This window comes from Pavona decussata, unplaced genomic scaffold (genome assembly GCF_977016875.1).
Source record: "Pavona decussata unplaced genomic scaffold, jaPavDecu1.1 SCAFFOLD_280, whole genome shotgun sequence".
NCBI classification, from domain to species: domain Eukaryota; kingdom Metazoa; phylum Cnidaria; class Anthozoa; order Scleractinia; family Agariciidae; genus Pavona; species Pavona decussata.
Window position 1 is genome coordinate 61096 of NW_028145681.1, and position 15653 is coordinate 76748.

General features: G+C 38.6%; 1 pseudogene; it reads right to left on the reverse strand.

Annotated features, from left to right (window-relative positions):
- Positions 1–11662: 11662 nt before the first annotated feature.
- LOC146455268 (uncharacterized) lies at positions 11663–13007 on the reverse strand (annotated as a pseudogene).
- Positions 13008–15653: the final 2646 nt, after the last annotated feature.

The following is a 15653-nucleotide window of genomic DNA, read 5'->3' on the forward strand; positions in this document are numbered from 1 at the left end:
ATCAATTCTTGTCTGCTAAGTTCGCTGAATTATCAGACCAGTATGGCGATCAGGCTATTGAAACTGCTGACTTCAACGAGGTGAATTCAAAGAGGAAATAGAAGAAGAATAAAGCATCGAATCAAGATGAAACTGAAGCTACAGCAGATCGAGAGCCCGAAACTCACACTCGAACTGATACAACTGTCATTATTGGCGATTCCATAATTAAAGGTCTCCGAAGAGACCTATTGAGCCGCGCGGCGAAGCGACGAGTGACAGTCCGAAGCTTCCCTGGTGCTACAGTTGGTGACATAAAGCATCATTTACAGCCTTCCCTGCAACTAAAGCCTAGCGAAATTGTACTCCATGTTGGTACCAATGACCTTAAGGATCACTCTTCATGTGTTGGTGCTGAACAGATTGACGACTTAGGAAACCTAATTTCATCTTCTTCTCCTGCAACCAAAGTCACCATCTCGGCTTTGACACAGCGCTATGATGAGGAGTGTCTCGTTAAAAAGGTAACCAACTGTAACAAAGTCATCAAATCCTTTCGTAACCAAAATGGATGGGGTTTTATTAAACACCCAAACATTGATGAATCATGCGTAAACAATCAGAAGCTCCATCTTAACAAGAAGGGCATCGCCATCTTAGCAAGTAATTAAGTTAATCATGTTGTCCATTGATTTAATTCTCATTCATTATCACTGGGGGCGACTTCTGATTTTCTTTTAACCCCACCTAGTTCCCGGTGCAATCCAGACTCTATAATTCCCAAGGGCCGCGGGTTTAAAATGGCTAGCTTAGATATTATAAGTATACTGAAACATTTAGATGAACTTTGGGTTCTTTTAAATTATAATTGTATTGATTTGCTGGCTATCAATGAGACAAGACTAGACGGTAGTATCTCTGACCAGGACGTAAAATTTGAGCGCTATGACGTGATCCGTTGTGACAGGACTGTTAATGGTAGAATTGGTGGGGGTGTTTGCTTTTATATTCGTTCGGACATAAATTATGTTGTCCACGAGGATTTGGATGATCACCTCCTGGAAATCTTATCCATAGAAATTCGTAACTGTTAACTGGTATTTTTCCTGATGAGTGGAAGTCTGCTAGGGTTACCCCATTGTATAAAAATTCTGGAAAACGCAATGATCCCACTAACTATCAACCAATATCAGTAATCCCAGTCGTGGCTAAAATATTTGAGTGGGTTGTGTATGACCAGGTATACCACTATCTTACTGAAAACTGTATTCTTTCTCGTTATCAATCCGGCTTTTGTTCTCTACTCTCTATGGTTACTGCATTACTCGAAGCTATGGATAGTTGGGTTATGAATATTGATCACGGTTTTGTCAATGCTGTTGTTTTTCTAGATTTAAAAAAGGCTTTCAACACCGTCGACCACAATATTCTATTAACAAAATTGCAATTCTATGGAATACGCGGTCTCTGTCACAAATGGTTTACGTCATATTCAAGCAATCGAACTTAAACTTGTCTAATGAACTCCTTGATGTCCACTCCAAAATTAGTCAAATGTGGTGACCCCTAGGGAACAATTCTAGGATCCTTACTTTTTCTATTATATATTAATGACCTGCCTAATTGTCTGTATTTTTCACAACCTAGAATGTATGCAGATGACACCAGCCTCATCTTCGCTAGCGCAGATTTAAAACATATTGATGACTGCCTTAACTATGATTTAAACAGGATGTATACCTGGCTATCTGCCAATAAACTGTCCTTGAAATTACCAAAACTGAATTCATGTTAGTTGTGTTGAGACAGAAGTTATCAACATTCCCTGAAATTCATTCTTTCACTATAAATGACCATCCAATGGAGCAGGTGTCATCCACGAAATCTCTTGGTGTGCACATCGACTAAAACATGAACTGGGAATGTCATATACAGAACATTTGTAAAAAGATTGCTTCTGCTTTGGGCGCAATTAAGCGAATAAGACATCTTATACCTTTTAACATATTAATTAATGTATATGACGCCGTAGTTCAACCACATTTTAATTACTGTAGTGTTGTTTGGGGCAACTGTGGCAATGGTCTTTCTGAAAAGCTTCAGAAGCTCCAAAATCGTGCAGCCCGTATTTTAATGTGTGCCAATTATGACTCTAACATCGATGAATTGTTCTGGGCACTGGGTTGACATAAACTAAAATACTAAAGATTGGAATCAGCTGCTATTATGATGTACAAATCTTTACATGGAATGACCCCTGAATATCTGAGTTCTAGATTTGTTTCTCGAAACAACGTAACATCATATCGATTAAGGAAAACTGAAAATAAATTGGCTCTTCCGCAGCCCCGCACCAATTATTTAAAAAAGAGTTTCTCTTAACACGGCATCCTTGTAAAGCAGCTTTTAGTATGTGGTTAATAGTAGTTTAGGTTAGTTTAGTTAGGTATGATTTTGGTTATCTTTTTTTTTTTTCAATGTTCGCTGAAGGACTCACCGTGTCTAAATAAAGTTACCTTACCTTACCTTACCAATACCCTATGTTATTTGATGCCTCAGATTCACTGTTCAGCAATTGATTGTATGCCAAAAAGTGTATCGGAAGAAATGGGATTGAAGAGAAAGGGGGGGCATTTATAGTTTAAAAGCCATGTGTTCCAGAAAAAGAAGTTCTTAAGGGCAAAGTGATGAGAGGGATGGTACAAAACGCAGACTGGTTGACAAAATTTTGAAAGAAAGAGAAAGCAGGAAAAAGAGGAAGCTTACAAATACAAGAACCAGTACAAGTTCATTTACTACCACCAAAGAGACATGTCCAACAACCAAGCCACCCAAAACTAGGCGAATTTCATTAGGACTTATGAAGTTTGACAAAGCTAAGAGCAAATTTGTGAGCGTGCGTTACTGTACAGGTGGCGGAAGCCGTTCCTTAGATGTACCCATTCACATGACAAAGCAATAGTTGATTGAACAAAGCAAGCAAATATTTTTTCCAGATGGTGATTCACCTATAGGAAGGGCATTTGCTTTAAAAGTGAAATTATTGACAACGTCAAAGGCAGTGATTGATGTCCACTCCAAAATTAGTCAAATGTGGTGACCCCTAGGGAACAATTCTAGGATCCTTACTTTTTGTATTATATATTAATGACCTGCCTAATTGTCTGTATTTTTCACAACCTAGAATGTAGGCAGATGACACCAGCCTCATCTTCGCTAGCGCAGATTTAAAACATATTGATGACTGCCTTAACTATGATTTAAACAGGATGTATACATGGCTATCTGCCAATAAACTGTCCTTGAATTTAACAAAAACTGAATTCATGTTAGTTGTGTTGAGACAGAAGTTATCAACATTCCCTGAAATTCATTCTTTCACTATAAATGACCATCCAATGGAGCAGGTGTCATCCACGAAATCTCTTGGTGTGCACATCGACTAAAACATGAACTGGGAATGTCATATACAGAACATTTGTAAAAAGATTGCTTCTGCTTTGGGCGCAATTAAGCGAATAAGACATCTTATACCTTTTAACATATTAATTAATGTATATGACGCCGTAGTTCAACCACATTTTAATTACTGTAGTGTTGTTTGGGGCAACTGTGGCAATGGTCTTTCTGAAAAGCTTCAGAAGCTCCAAAATCGTGCAGCCCGTATTTTAATGTGTGCCAATTATGACTCTAACATCGATGAATTGTTCTGGGCACTGGGTTGACATAAACTAAAATACTAAAGATTGGAATCAGCTGCTATTATGATGTACAAATCTTTACATGGAATGACCCCTGAATATCTGAGTTCTAGATTTGTTTCTCGAAACAACGTAACATCATATCGATTAAGGAAAACTGAAAATAAATTGGCTCTTCCGCAGCCCCGCACCAATTATTTAAAAAAGAGTTTCTCTTAAAGTGGAGCCGGGTTGTGGAACAGCTTACCTAGTGACCTTCGTGCAGCAACATCTTTACATGATTTTAAATTTAATCTACGTCACCACAGTTTTGAATGAGTTTTAACACGGCATCCTTGTAAAGCAGCTTTTAGTATGTGGTTAATAGTAGTTTAGGTTAGTTTAGTTAGGTATGATTTTGGTTATCTTTTTTTTTTTTCAATGTTCGCTGAAGGACTCACCGTGTCTAAATAAAGTTACCTTACCTTACCTTACCAATACCCTATGTTATTTGATGCCTCAGATTCACTGTTCAGCAATTGATTGTATGCCAAAAAGTGTATCGGAAGAAATGGGATTGAAGAGAAAGGGGGGGGCATTTATAGTTTAAAAGCCATGTGTTCCAGAAAAAGAAGTTCTTAAGGGCAAAGTGATGAGAGGGATGGTACAAAACGCAGACTGGTTACAAAATTTTGAAAGAAAGAGAAAGCAGGAAAAAGAGGAAGCTTACAAATACAAGAACCAGTACAAGTTCATTTACTACCACCAAAGAGACATGTCCAACAACCAAGCCACCCAAAACTAGGCGAATTTCATTAGGACTTATGAAGTTTGACAAAGCTAAGAGCAAATTTGTGAGCGTGCGTTACTGTACAGGTGGCGGAAGCCGTTCCTTAGATGTACCCATTCACATGACAAAGCAATAGTTGATTGAACAAAGCAAGCAAATATTTTTTCCAGATGGTGATTCACCTATAGGAAGGGCATTTGCTTTAAAAGTGAAATTATTGACAACGTCAAAGGCAGTGATGGACAAGAAGTACCATTCACTGTTCAAGGGTATTTTGAATGTTTCAAGCTGTCAAGAGTCCAGCTGTACCTCACTTGCGAACCATATGAACCTTCTGATGATGATGTACTTTTGACTAGCGTGTTTGAGCCTTCAACAAGTGATAGTAAAATTTCCCGACAAAGCAAGGGCAAGATGTGGCGCCAACATCTGACAGGGCAAATTAAAAATGAAAGAAAACTGTGGAGTGAACTAGAAGCAAAGGAAGATCTAGAAGGAGAAATCACGAAAGTATCAAATCTGGGGGAAATACGAAGTGGAAGGGAAGCTACAGTTCCAGAGGAGCCAGGAGGTGATTCTTCAGCAGTGCATATAGTGATACAGCATCCCTCTCACGGAAGAGTTAAGCGCTGCTTCTTGAGATCAAAAAAGATCAGGGCTGTGTATGATTGGGTAGGCTCCCTAGAACTTTATCCGCCATAGTTCCGACTGTACGTGCAGCCTGTTAAGCCAATGTTGCCTGAAGAGGGTGTCTGTGGGTATAAAGGTGTTGTTTTCTACATGAGACCTTCGAAGAAAGCATTGCCCTTGTCAATTTTTTTCCCCAGAGGTCAGCTTCAAAGGGTTTGGTTCTTTTGCTAGTGAAGACGTCACGGATGACCTGCAATCTCAAAGTCCATCACTTCTGACCGTTTGCTGACGTTTTACCTTACCAGATTATGGAACTGGATGACACAAGGTGTGCCCAGTTTTGCCTTTTGGGCGTGTCCAAAAACCAAAGGCAAGCTTTCATCTGAGCTTGTACAATAATGGAATTTAACTCGACACTCAATGTTGGCAAACTAACAATAACTGAAAATGTAATAAGCACACTTTTTTGGTATTAGCGAGTTGCACCCATTTCAGATTCATTAGCTCCTTAATTATCAAGTAAAAGTAATAAGCATTTTGAATGTAAGGTCTGACTTGCTGCTTACCACCTGAGAAAATCTTAATAATTTATTGTTTGGCGCATTGAAAAAAGCATGAAAATAATTTACAAGGTTAAAAATTAACCTGCTACATGACAGGGTTGCGAGTGGTGTATGTTAAATATATCAAACACGAGGAAGAGTGTTTCATCAGATATCCAAACACTGAGAAGTAGGTTGAAGAAACAAGGCGCAGCCGAGTTTTTTTATACAACTTCGAGGTGTGGATATCTAATGAAACACACTTTCGAGTGTTTGATATGGCTTCTCAAATGATCAATAATTCTTGGAGAAATTCAAGGCTAAAATTGGCAAAATTTTATGGTAATTAGGATCACAAATCCAAACCACGATCACAGTAGTGATTTTCTTTGTTTTCTCTTGATGAATTATTAATGAATTTGGGAATTGCTCTTTCCAATCAAGAGAGGCAATCCAATCCTAACTGCAAATACTCATAGTATTCGCTGCTCCACTAAGATGAGTAAAGGCAGCTGGGCTTGTGTAATAAAACTATACATTATAGTTTCAATTTGGCTATGTACTTTTACTCAGAAGTCGAACAGTGGTTCAGCAACCAGACAGCACAGCAGCACAGGGGGATGATAATCAAGAGGTACAACAATGACTTCCTTTCTTATGCTTTGCTGTCACTAATGCAATCAAGCTTAAATGAATGGGTAGAATTTCATGTACAAGAGAAATTGGCAAATTATCAAGCACTTTCACATATTGAGTGCAGTATTTTTGTTCCTTATAAATTTCAGACAGTACATGAAGAGCATAATTAAAGAGCTTCAAGGACAAGTCCTGGTTACCGCTTCAGACAAGAATATTTGAGACAATTTGACACAGAGATGAGGTTGGGGGAAGAAGCACAAGACATTGCGCTTGTAGGTTTATCTTTCACTTTCTTAACTGCTGTTATCTTCATTTGTGTGCAATACGCTATAATCAAGTAGATAGTTGCTGACATCAGTGAGTAATCAGTGATGTAGCAAAGAGTTATAAATGCCCCTTGCAATTTTTTGGTGTTCAGTTATTCATTATTCATTATCGGCAGAACTAAATTACCTGTTGATTGTGGATTGATACCATTGATCATTGAATAGTTATTCCTCGAAAGACAATAAAGTCAAACGCAATCATCAGATGCATGCATCAGTTATTTTGCATGTTGTAAAGTTATAAGTAGCCATCAATGTTGACATTCCAGATGTTTCTTTTCTTTAGGACACCGATCAAGGTGGGGGAGAGAGTGCCCTTTATATGGGAAGTCCAGGTAAGCATACACTCTACCCAAATCATAACCAAAAGTTTGAAACAGCAAATTAGAAAAATGTTTTATTCCTTTACCCCCTCTTTTATTTTCATTCAGTCAGGTTGAGAAAGTTGTGACTGATATATTTACTTCTTTTTGAAGGGAACTTTTGACATTTTTCTCGACCTTGTGTTTTGCACAATTTGCGTTGCCATTATGTGACACTTGTTTTTATGTAATTTTCTTGGAGCGGAAATGTTTTTTGTCCCCATGTGGGAGACGACTTTCCCGTGCGCTTGCGTGATTTCCCGCTCAACCAGCCCTGACAGAAATAAGGGACTGCTCAAAGTCTATGAGCGTCAGCCGGTTTGAAGAAAGTGGAGCAACATCACCTTTCATAGAAATAAGGAAAGTTATACATTTCAAACATCTAAAAACTAACTTTTTTATGGCCAGGGAAGAATGTGACTGAAGACTGAAAACGAGTTCATCATTTGATTGACAAGGATCTGGCACTAGGAAAACAAAATGAGAAAACAAAACAAAGCAAGGAAAACTTTAATTCCATATTGAAATTTTAGTTAATCCAAGTTGATCCAACCTGGACTAGGTGATCTGGTCTGGTCCCATCCTATCCAAGTAGATCTGGTCTGATTTTTTTACCTGCCTGAAGGAAATTTAAATTTCTGATGCCATTTTGCCAAAATTAATATTTAACAAATAGATTCCATTTTGCCGTGCGTCTGTACTCTGATAACGCACAGATGACGTCAAAACGTGGTGAGAACAAAGAAGTACGCTACGAGCCGCAGGCGAGTAGCATGACTGATGTTCTCACCACGTTTTGACGTCCTCTGTGCGTTATCAGAGTACAGACCCACGGCAAAATGGAATCTATTTGTTTTATACAATAACCAAGACATTTCAACACATTTCGTGAGCGAGCATCGCGTTGCCTTAGCTGAGTCAAAAACAGCTGCACACATGCAATTGTGATCTTCCAAATTAGAGTATAATCCAAAAGAATTTCACTAACAATATTTTCAAAACTAACCTTTATTCCAGAAGGAAATCCTGACACCAAAATATTACAGCATGTAAGTCGCTTCACTGCGATTTGTAATTGATTACTCGCCATTACCGGATTTCTATCGGCGACATATTTCGACAAATATTTGCTTCCTTTTCACCTCACAACAAAGTTCTAGCTTTCCTATCCTGGTTGAGGCCACTCTCAACAGTCTTTGTCCAATTTTTTATTGGACAGTTTTCCTTTCCTGAGAAAATTTGCCTGTGTTTGTCCGCTACTCGCAAATACAGTTTGCAAAACTTTGTTGACCAGTCGCTCTTGCTGGACTCTAGACTCTGATCACGTGCGCCGGTCACACCACTCGATGACGTCAGTCGTGCGTCTATACTCTAATCACACACTCCTCTAGACCAATCAAAACGCGAGTTTTACACAGTTCATTGTATAAATGTTGATAGTTTCTTGCAGAACCATCTTTATAGATGGAAATGCTGACCAGTTGTTTTCCAGGTTGTTGGTTTTCTTGTTTGTTTCTTTTTTGCGTGTAGTCGAAACATTGTAGTTTCAGTTGTTCCTGTTTCCGCTGTTTGGTGGCTGTTAACTTTCAATTGTTAGATAAAAGGCCTGTCTTTACAGTTGTTAAATTTTGTAGCCTAAACCTCAACGCGGACTCAAGATTGGGATCTGGCAGCCTTTCTTACAACCTAAACTAACCGTTACATAATACATATACTTAAGATTGATCGGATCATAAATAATACACTAGTTCAAACAATAGCCCACAGTAACAATTCCATTTTTTATAACAGATCATAAGATAACATAATCCCTATAACGATAACACGACAACAAAAACTGACAAGGCTGCCCTGGCGTGGGTGGGTGGGCAAATTTTTTTTACCACTAAGGCCTAACTGCAGACTGCTATAGCTTAATATAAGTTGCTGTAGCCCGATGCTGTTTGTGCTACAGCTTACATTGAATGAGAATATGGTTGACTAAGTCCGTATCATATACAGATCTTGAAACTTGTGTCCATATGATTGGCTAACCTTACCGATCACCCGACGTTTTTCTGCAATTCTGGCACGCAATCTCTCTTCGTTCTGCTGTCGCCAAAGGGCCTGTTCCTCCATCTCGAGGAACAGGCCCTTTGGCCCTCCTTTAACTCCTCCGCTAGCAAGGCCATTATGTCCCCTACTTTGTCCAGAGGTGCATCATCAACTTCTTTCCTCGGGGAGCTCTTCTCATACCCATCACAAAACTTTGAAACAATGCCCCAATGGTGTTCTTAAAGTGCTGTTTTGAACCCAATGCACTTCGCTACTCGTTTAGATGCATGATCCAAATCTTGAACAGAACTGTTTTGGCTCATAATTCAAAAGGCTAACTGCTGACTGTATAAATTCAAATTTTGTACCACTAAGGCCTAACTGCAGACTGCTTTAGCTTAATATAAGTTGCTGTAGCCCGATGCTGTTCGTGCTACAGCTTACATTGAATGAGAATATGGTTGACTAAGCCCGGATCATATACAGATCTTGAAACTTGTGTCCATATGATTGGCTAACCTTAATCTTGTGATTATCATGCTGCATACCTAGAATTTTAGGTCACTGGCTTGTGACCCACATGCACATTCATAACTAGTGATTAGCCTGATAGGTCGTGATAAGGCCCCCAGGTCCCACACCCTGTCGACAGGTTGTTGTCTAGACTTATATTAATAACGAGTTATCAATGTTCACTATAACAAGAAGTAATAAGAGATTCAGGATGTGCACAGTTGACATTACCCACAAATATATCTATTTCGTCTTTCTGAGCTTACGATATCAAGATAAATGAACCGGCATAATTCCCCTGTCGACTTTAATCATTTCCTTTCGGGTTCTGGTTCTTCAGTTGGTATTTTTCTTTCGTTATAGACACTAGAATTATGATAAATTAACATGCCCTCCAATGAATAGCTAAAGCCATCGCACTGAGCACACATTACACAACAACTACCCTAAGAGAGAAACTAAGAATTTTAGTCGAAATTTAGTATTGTTTCATTCATGCATGACGGGAACCCCAAACAATCGTCAATTTGTATCCTATCAGCGGGATTATCAATTCCAATCAGTGAGTCCACAAGTACCCCACGTTCTATGAATGAAATAGGCCGTGATGTTTGCACAAGTATTTTAATTTGAGCGTCATGACGACCATTGCGTACAGCAAAATTATAAGGATTTGTATGAAAAAAAAGATTTCTACTTCAATTTAAAAATACCAACGAATTTTCAGGCAGGAATCTTTTTTTTTGTCGAAAATTCATTGGTATTTTTAAATTGAAGCAGGAGTCGTTTTCCCCCATACAAATCCTTATAATTTCATCGTTACACTATAGTCGCCGCGATGCTCAAATTACAATACTCACGCAAAGGTCATGGCCTACCATTTTTATTCGATTAACCGCACTGGGCGCTTATAATTTTCCTAACATTTTCAGCAAGCAAGGACATTTTGAAAGAATTGCAAAAGAAGGCATAACAAGTTAATTTCGTTTCACCAAGACACAACAAAGTGGAACGCTATGATAACGAAGGCATAAACAATATAATAGTTCGTTTGACCACCGTATCTAAACACAACTGATGCTCGCAGTCGGTTTTTTTATTGGGAGTGGAGTGGGAGTGGGCGCTTATTAACTTTTTAAACTTTTCAGGGTGGGCGCTTATTCGAGGGTGGAAGCTTTATCGAATAAATACGGTATATCTCTCATGGAGCTTGGGGTACCTGTGGTGAGTCATGGGAGGCCCATAGTGAGCCACAATCTTGGACAAATCTCGGTAAGCAAAACACGAGTCGTGTGCTTTCCACTGTCTTCCTGGGAAGAGAGGCAGTAGAAAACACTCCCTTGTCTCCTCTCCCTCCCCAGCAAAACAAACGGAATGCTGCTCTCCATTTCTTTGGAAGGTATGCCAAATTACAAACATTGACTAGCAACGGTAAATGCTAAAATGCCAAATTACAAACATCGACTAATGACGGTCAATGCTAAAAGGCAATTTACATAAAATTAAACCGAACCTTGCCCTTAAAACCTTGAAGAAATGTTAACAAAGCGTTTAACTCATTTAGCTTAGCCCGGTTATCAACATATCTTATTATTATGATATAGATCTCGATGGAATACCAGAATTTCTACCATCTCTAAAATATAAACTTTCATCTCATTTATCAGCTTTCACGTGTGGAGATATTGATGTTGCGATAGTTACCGTCAAATCAACAAATCGTCATAATCTTGCTCTTCATCTTCCATCGAGATGTATGTAATAAACAGATAGTGTTGATAGTATCTCTTACTGGTTCGCTTTGCAAATGAGCGGCCATGTAATATCCATTATATATCATACAGAAAATGATAAACCAGACTAAAACGGCATTGAAAAATCCTTCACTTTTGATGAAATGGAACCTATTCGTAGTTTCTGTAAAACATGACTGACTGAGCTTTCTTCCGGAACATTCTTCCCTGATGTATGCAACAAAACAAAACAAATTTTACACGTTATGTATATGGTGAACTAGTTCCACATACAAGGACAGAGCTTCATCTGTGTTTCTTGGCAGCTGTAAGTTGTTTTCTTCTATAATGAGTTCTGCTAAACTTTCAAACAAAAGACAACCAAAAGGATGTTGTCAGGTACCACAGAGATTTTCTGCAACATCTAAATCACTTTCATCAGCGAAAACCTTGTAATGTGTAGTGTTCGATTCTTCAGGGAGTAAAAACAAAACGTCAGGTCTCCTGGCAGGTGTCTCTCCATTCGATGGCCTTATTCTATGCAAATTCCAGAGTTGTGACTCTCTATGCAATTCCTCTTGAATTAAGCTCGTAAAGCAAAACCTTAAGCACTCAACGTGGATGACATTGCTATTGTCATACTGCCCTAAGGCTGTTAAATCTTTGAAAAAACTCATCTACCAGTGTGTGTTACTTTTCCTGAGGAAGGCCCACCAAGCATCAATCCTTTGGTTGGCTACATATTTGCCATACAAAAAGCTCTTTTCTCCAGCTAAGTTGTCTTGACAGTTTCATCTAAGAAATCACTGGACCACAGCGATGTGTATGTTTTCAGTCCCACAGTCACCTCGTACTACCCGAGGACAGCCGCCTAACTGCTGCACGCAATCGAGGTACAGTAATAGCCCACGTATAAGAACCTGAATTTTTTCAATTTAGCCTAAATAGGTTCTTATATAAATGGTACTTAAAGCAAATTTAGGCTACCAAGGTTCTTAAAATAGGTTCTTATATTTTCATACGAATTTCATCTGAATATACTATATATATTGTAAATATCATCTCATAATACAGTATAATGGCAAACAAAATAGACATGCATACAACATGGTACTTAAGCTTGAAAGAAAAAAAGTAATGTCAAGGTACTTTCAAATAGATGATGTTCTTAACTCAGCAGTTTCTACCTATACACTTTCACAGCAACCCCACTGATAAGAACCTAACGTAAAATTTTAGCCTAAATAGGTTCTTACGTGGAGGGGGCTTAAAATGAAAGTTTAGCCTAACAGGTTCTTAAAACCCAGGTTCTTATATGCGGGCTATCACTGTAGTATTGTACCATTACCATTGGATCATTGTTTGAGGGACCAACCTCCAGCCACAAGATGTGACGACTGTAGCCGTCAATAGCACCGTGAATGCAAAACCCGCAGGGCTTTAGCTTGTCATAGCCATCCATATGCCATATGAAGTTAGGCCCTGCTACCACGTAAATCGTTTCTTCGATGGTAACTCGATGCCATCAGGATCTAGTTTCTTCACTATTCGTCATAACGTGTCTCGATCAATCACGATCCCCTGGTCATTTAGTAGATGCTGGTGCATTTGTCGATAGCCAATGCAACTTGCACTTCTTTGCAACTCTTGGTCTACTGCATTTACTACTCTTTTAATTCTAGACTGATTCCTTCTTCGCCGAAGCTCTCAAGACCTAAGAAGCCTTTTTAGCTGAAGTAGACTTAAGTGAACACTGTGACAACACAGCAAAAAAGACATAATCTCGGGGTACTTAAAACCGAGTAATTTCGTTCATGGTTGCCATCTATATTCCTAACGGTTGGCAGATAATCTGGAAGAGCCCAGCCATCTGAAAATTTCAGTAAAACGAAAAGAGTGGTCAAAGAGAAATGCACACGGGTGTAGTTACCAACCATCTTTTCCCACTGATCAAGAGTCAACACATACACCTGCACGCATGTCCATGTAACCAAACATGATAATTAGTAAGTTGCGATCGCAAGTTAATAAGTTGTGATCACAAGTTAGTAGGTTGCCACGAAAAAATCGATGTGTCCCTTATGAAACACCGTACGAAGCGACCATACATGTAACTCGGCAAGTTCGCAAGTTATTATGTTGCAATTGCAAGTTATTAAGTTGCGACAAAAAAATCGATACGTCCCTTATAAGCCACCGTAGATATCACCAGATATAACGTGAGTAACGATTGCAGACAAGTGAGAGCATTTCTTTATATCTATAGTTTTCAGTCGTGTTATCTGGTTGTGATTGAGCTGAGTCAGTAGTCAGTAACAACGTTGCACTATTTCTTCAGTACTATACAGATGGGCATAGAGAAGATTTTTGGTTTCAACTTTCTGGTGATAAATGTATACAAAGGTAAAACAACGGACGCGTTTCATCCATGTGGCAAGTCGAGAATCGGCTGACGTTTACATTTACGTCGGTGCACGATTCTTTCAGTTTTTTCTTGCGGTGGACTTCATTCCACTTTTTAAAGGAAATTCTGTTTTAGGTAAGTAAAAAGGAAGCATTTACACTTTCAAGCTTAAAAATAACGGTAGTTTGGAAGTGTAGCATGATATGAAAGACAGGGTATTAATTTCACTGATTTCAAAGTTATCTCCATGGGAAGGCTCTTGGATCTCGCTTGCTTGTCTCAATATAAACTCGAAAATTTCACCTGAAAAGAATCATTTGATAACTTAATGCTAATATTGGGAGCACTCAAGTTTAAAGTTAGTTATTTACATGTATAAAAGCACGAGATGAAACCAGAGACCTTGGCTTTTATCCAAACGCTTCCGTGAAGTGACTCGTGCAAAGTAACAGGAGGAACATGAAGTACTGAAAAGGCGATTGTGTCAAAGTGCATTGCACATATCTCGACCTAGCACGCTCACTTTTCACTGGTAAAACTAAATATTTTAACATGATAAATAAGAAAAATTGCCCGTTCATAGAAGTTCTTTCATTTGTCACATATTCATACTCCCCCAATGATATGGTCATCTGAAATATGGCAAAAATCACTTTATCTAAGGAATAGCAAACGTTGTATTCTTTACGTGGGCAACTTTAAATGTACGGATGTTCAGGTCGAGATAAAAATGTAATGTACTAATTTGCACAATTTCAATCGGGCCATCGGAAACGCTTAGGCCAATTTTAAACTTTCCCAATTTTTGCAAAAATAAAAATTTGCTGGAACTTTTTGAATATTATTTTTGAAAAAAGTTTACCAAAAGGGTCTTTTTGGGCAAATAAAAAGAAATTTTTGCTTCGGTCGCCGGATTCTTGAAAGTTACTGACAACGGCTCCAAAGCTTTTCTTGCCTGAAGGAGTGTCCAAGTATGTTTCTATTAAAGATGTGCAGCTGGTGTGGGCAATTATGCACAGGAAATCATTACAAGTTTTCGAGATAAAGATGATAAACAATTCACATTTCAAGAATATTTGAGTTAGCATGGTCTTTTTGCCAGCAAATGAACTGTCCACTTAATGTCAACATTAACAGGCGGGGATGAAATCAGAAGATTACTTAGTCACTGTTGTATTCCTGTATGTCTCTATATTAATGTGAAAAGGATTTGTCTCAAACAAGCAGGTGCTTTATGCTGCATATACAGTGGTATCGTAGCTTCCTGCTCCAAGCATGATTGCAAAATTAATACGAATACTGAGAATCTTTAACATCAACTGAAACTTGGCTTTGATACTACATAAACATCAATTTTAAACGCTGTAATCCTTTTTGTCAGTCTCTAGTAGTTTTACAAAATGTTTGTTATTTTGCAGTATAATACAAGAACTTCTCTCCCATCTGAAGGAGGCACATAATCGGGTTTGATAAATCGCACTAACTCCTCCAAATCTTCACTGTAATCTTGACAATTTTCAGGGTACATGTCTTTGCACACGTTGACATCGTCAATGTTGACATCTACATGTACCAGATAGAAGTGTGATCCATATGTCTCTGGTGCAAGCAGTTATGCCGGGTTAAGCGAAAAAAATGCTACAAGTAACAAGCAACGAATTTAAATACCAAATTCACAACGCGAGGTTTACGAACAAGGCGACTCCTAAACCCTTTACAGCAAAGCATGTGCAGTCACAGCACCAGATTGATCTTATTGATCTCAGTAAGGATCCCGTTGAACACAATGGCAAGGTGTGTAAGTATATGTTATTGGTAATTGACAAATTTAGCCCCTTTTATGGCTAGTTCCAATGGAACGCAAGTCAAGCAGACAGGTTTTTCGATTGTTGCGAACAATTTGGACCTGAATTTCAAGGAAAACTGCCGTCTCTTATGTACTCACTATAAGATCAAAATGATAAAATCAAGGTCTTATCCCCAATCACAGGGAAAGGTGGAGCGATCACTCAGGAGATTAA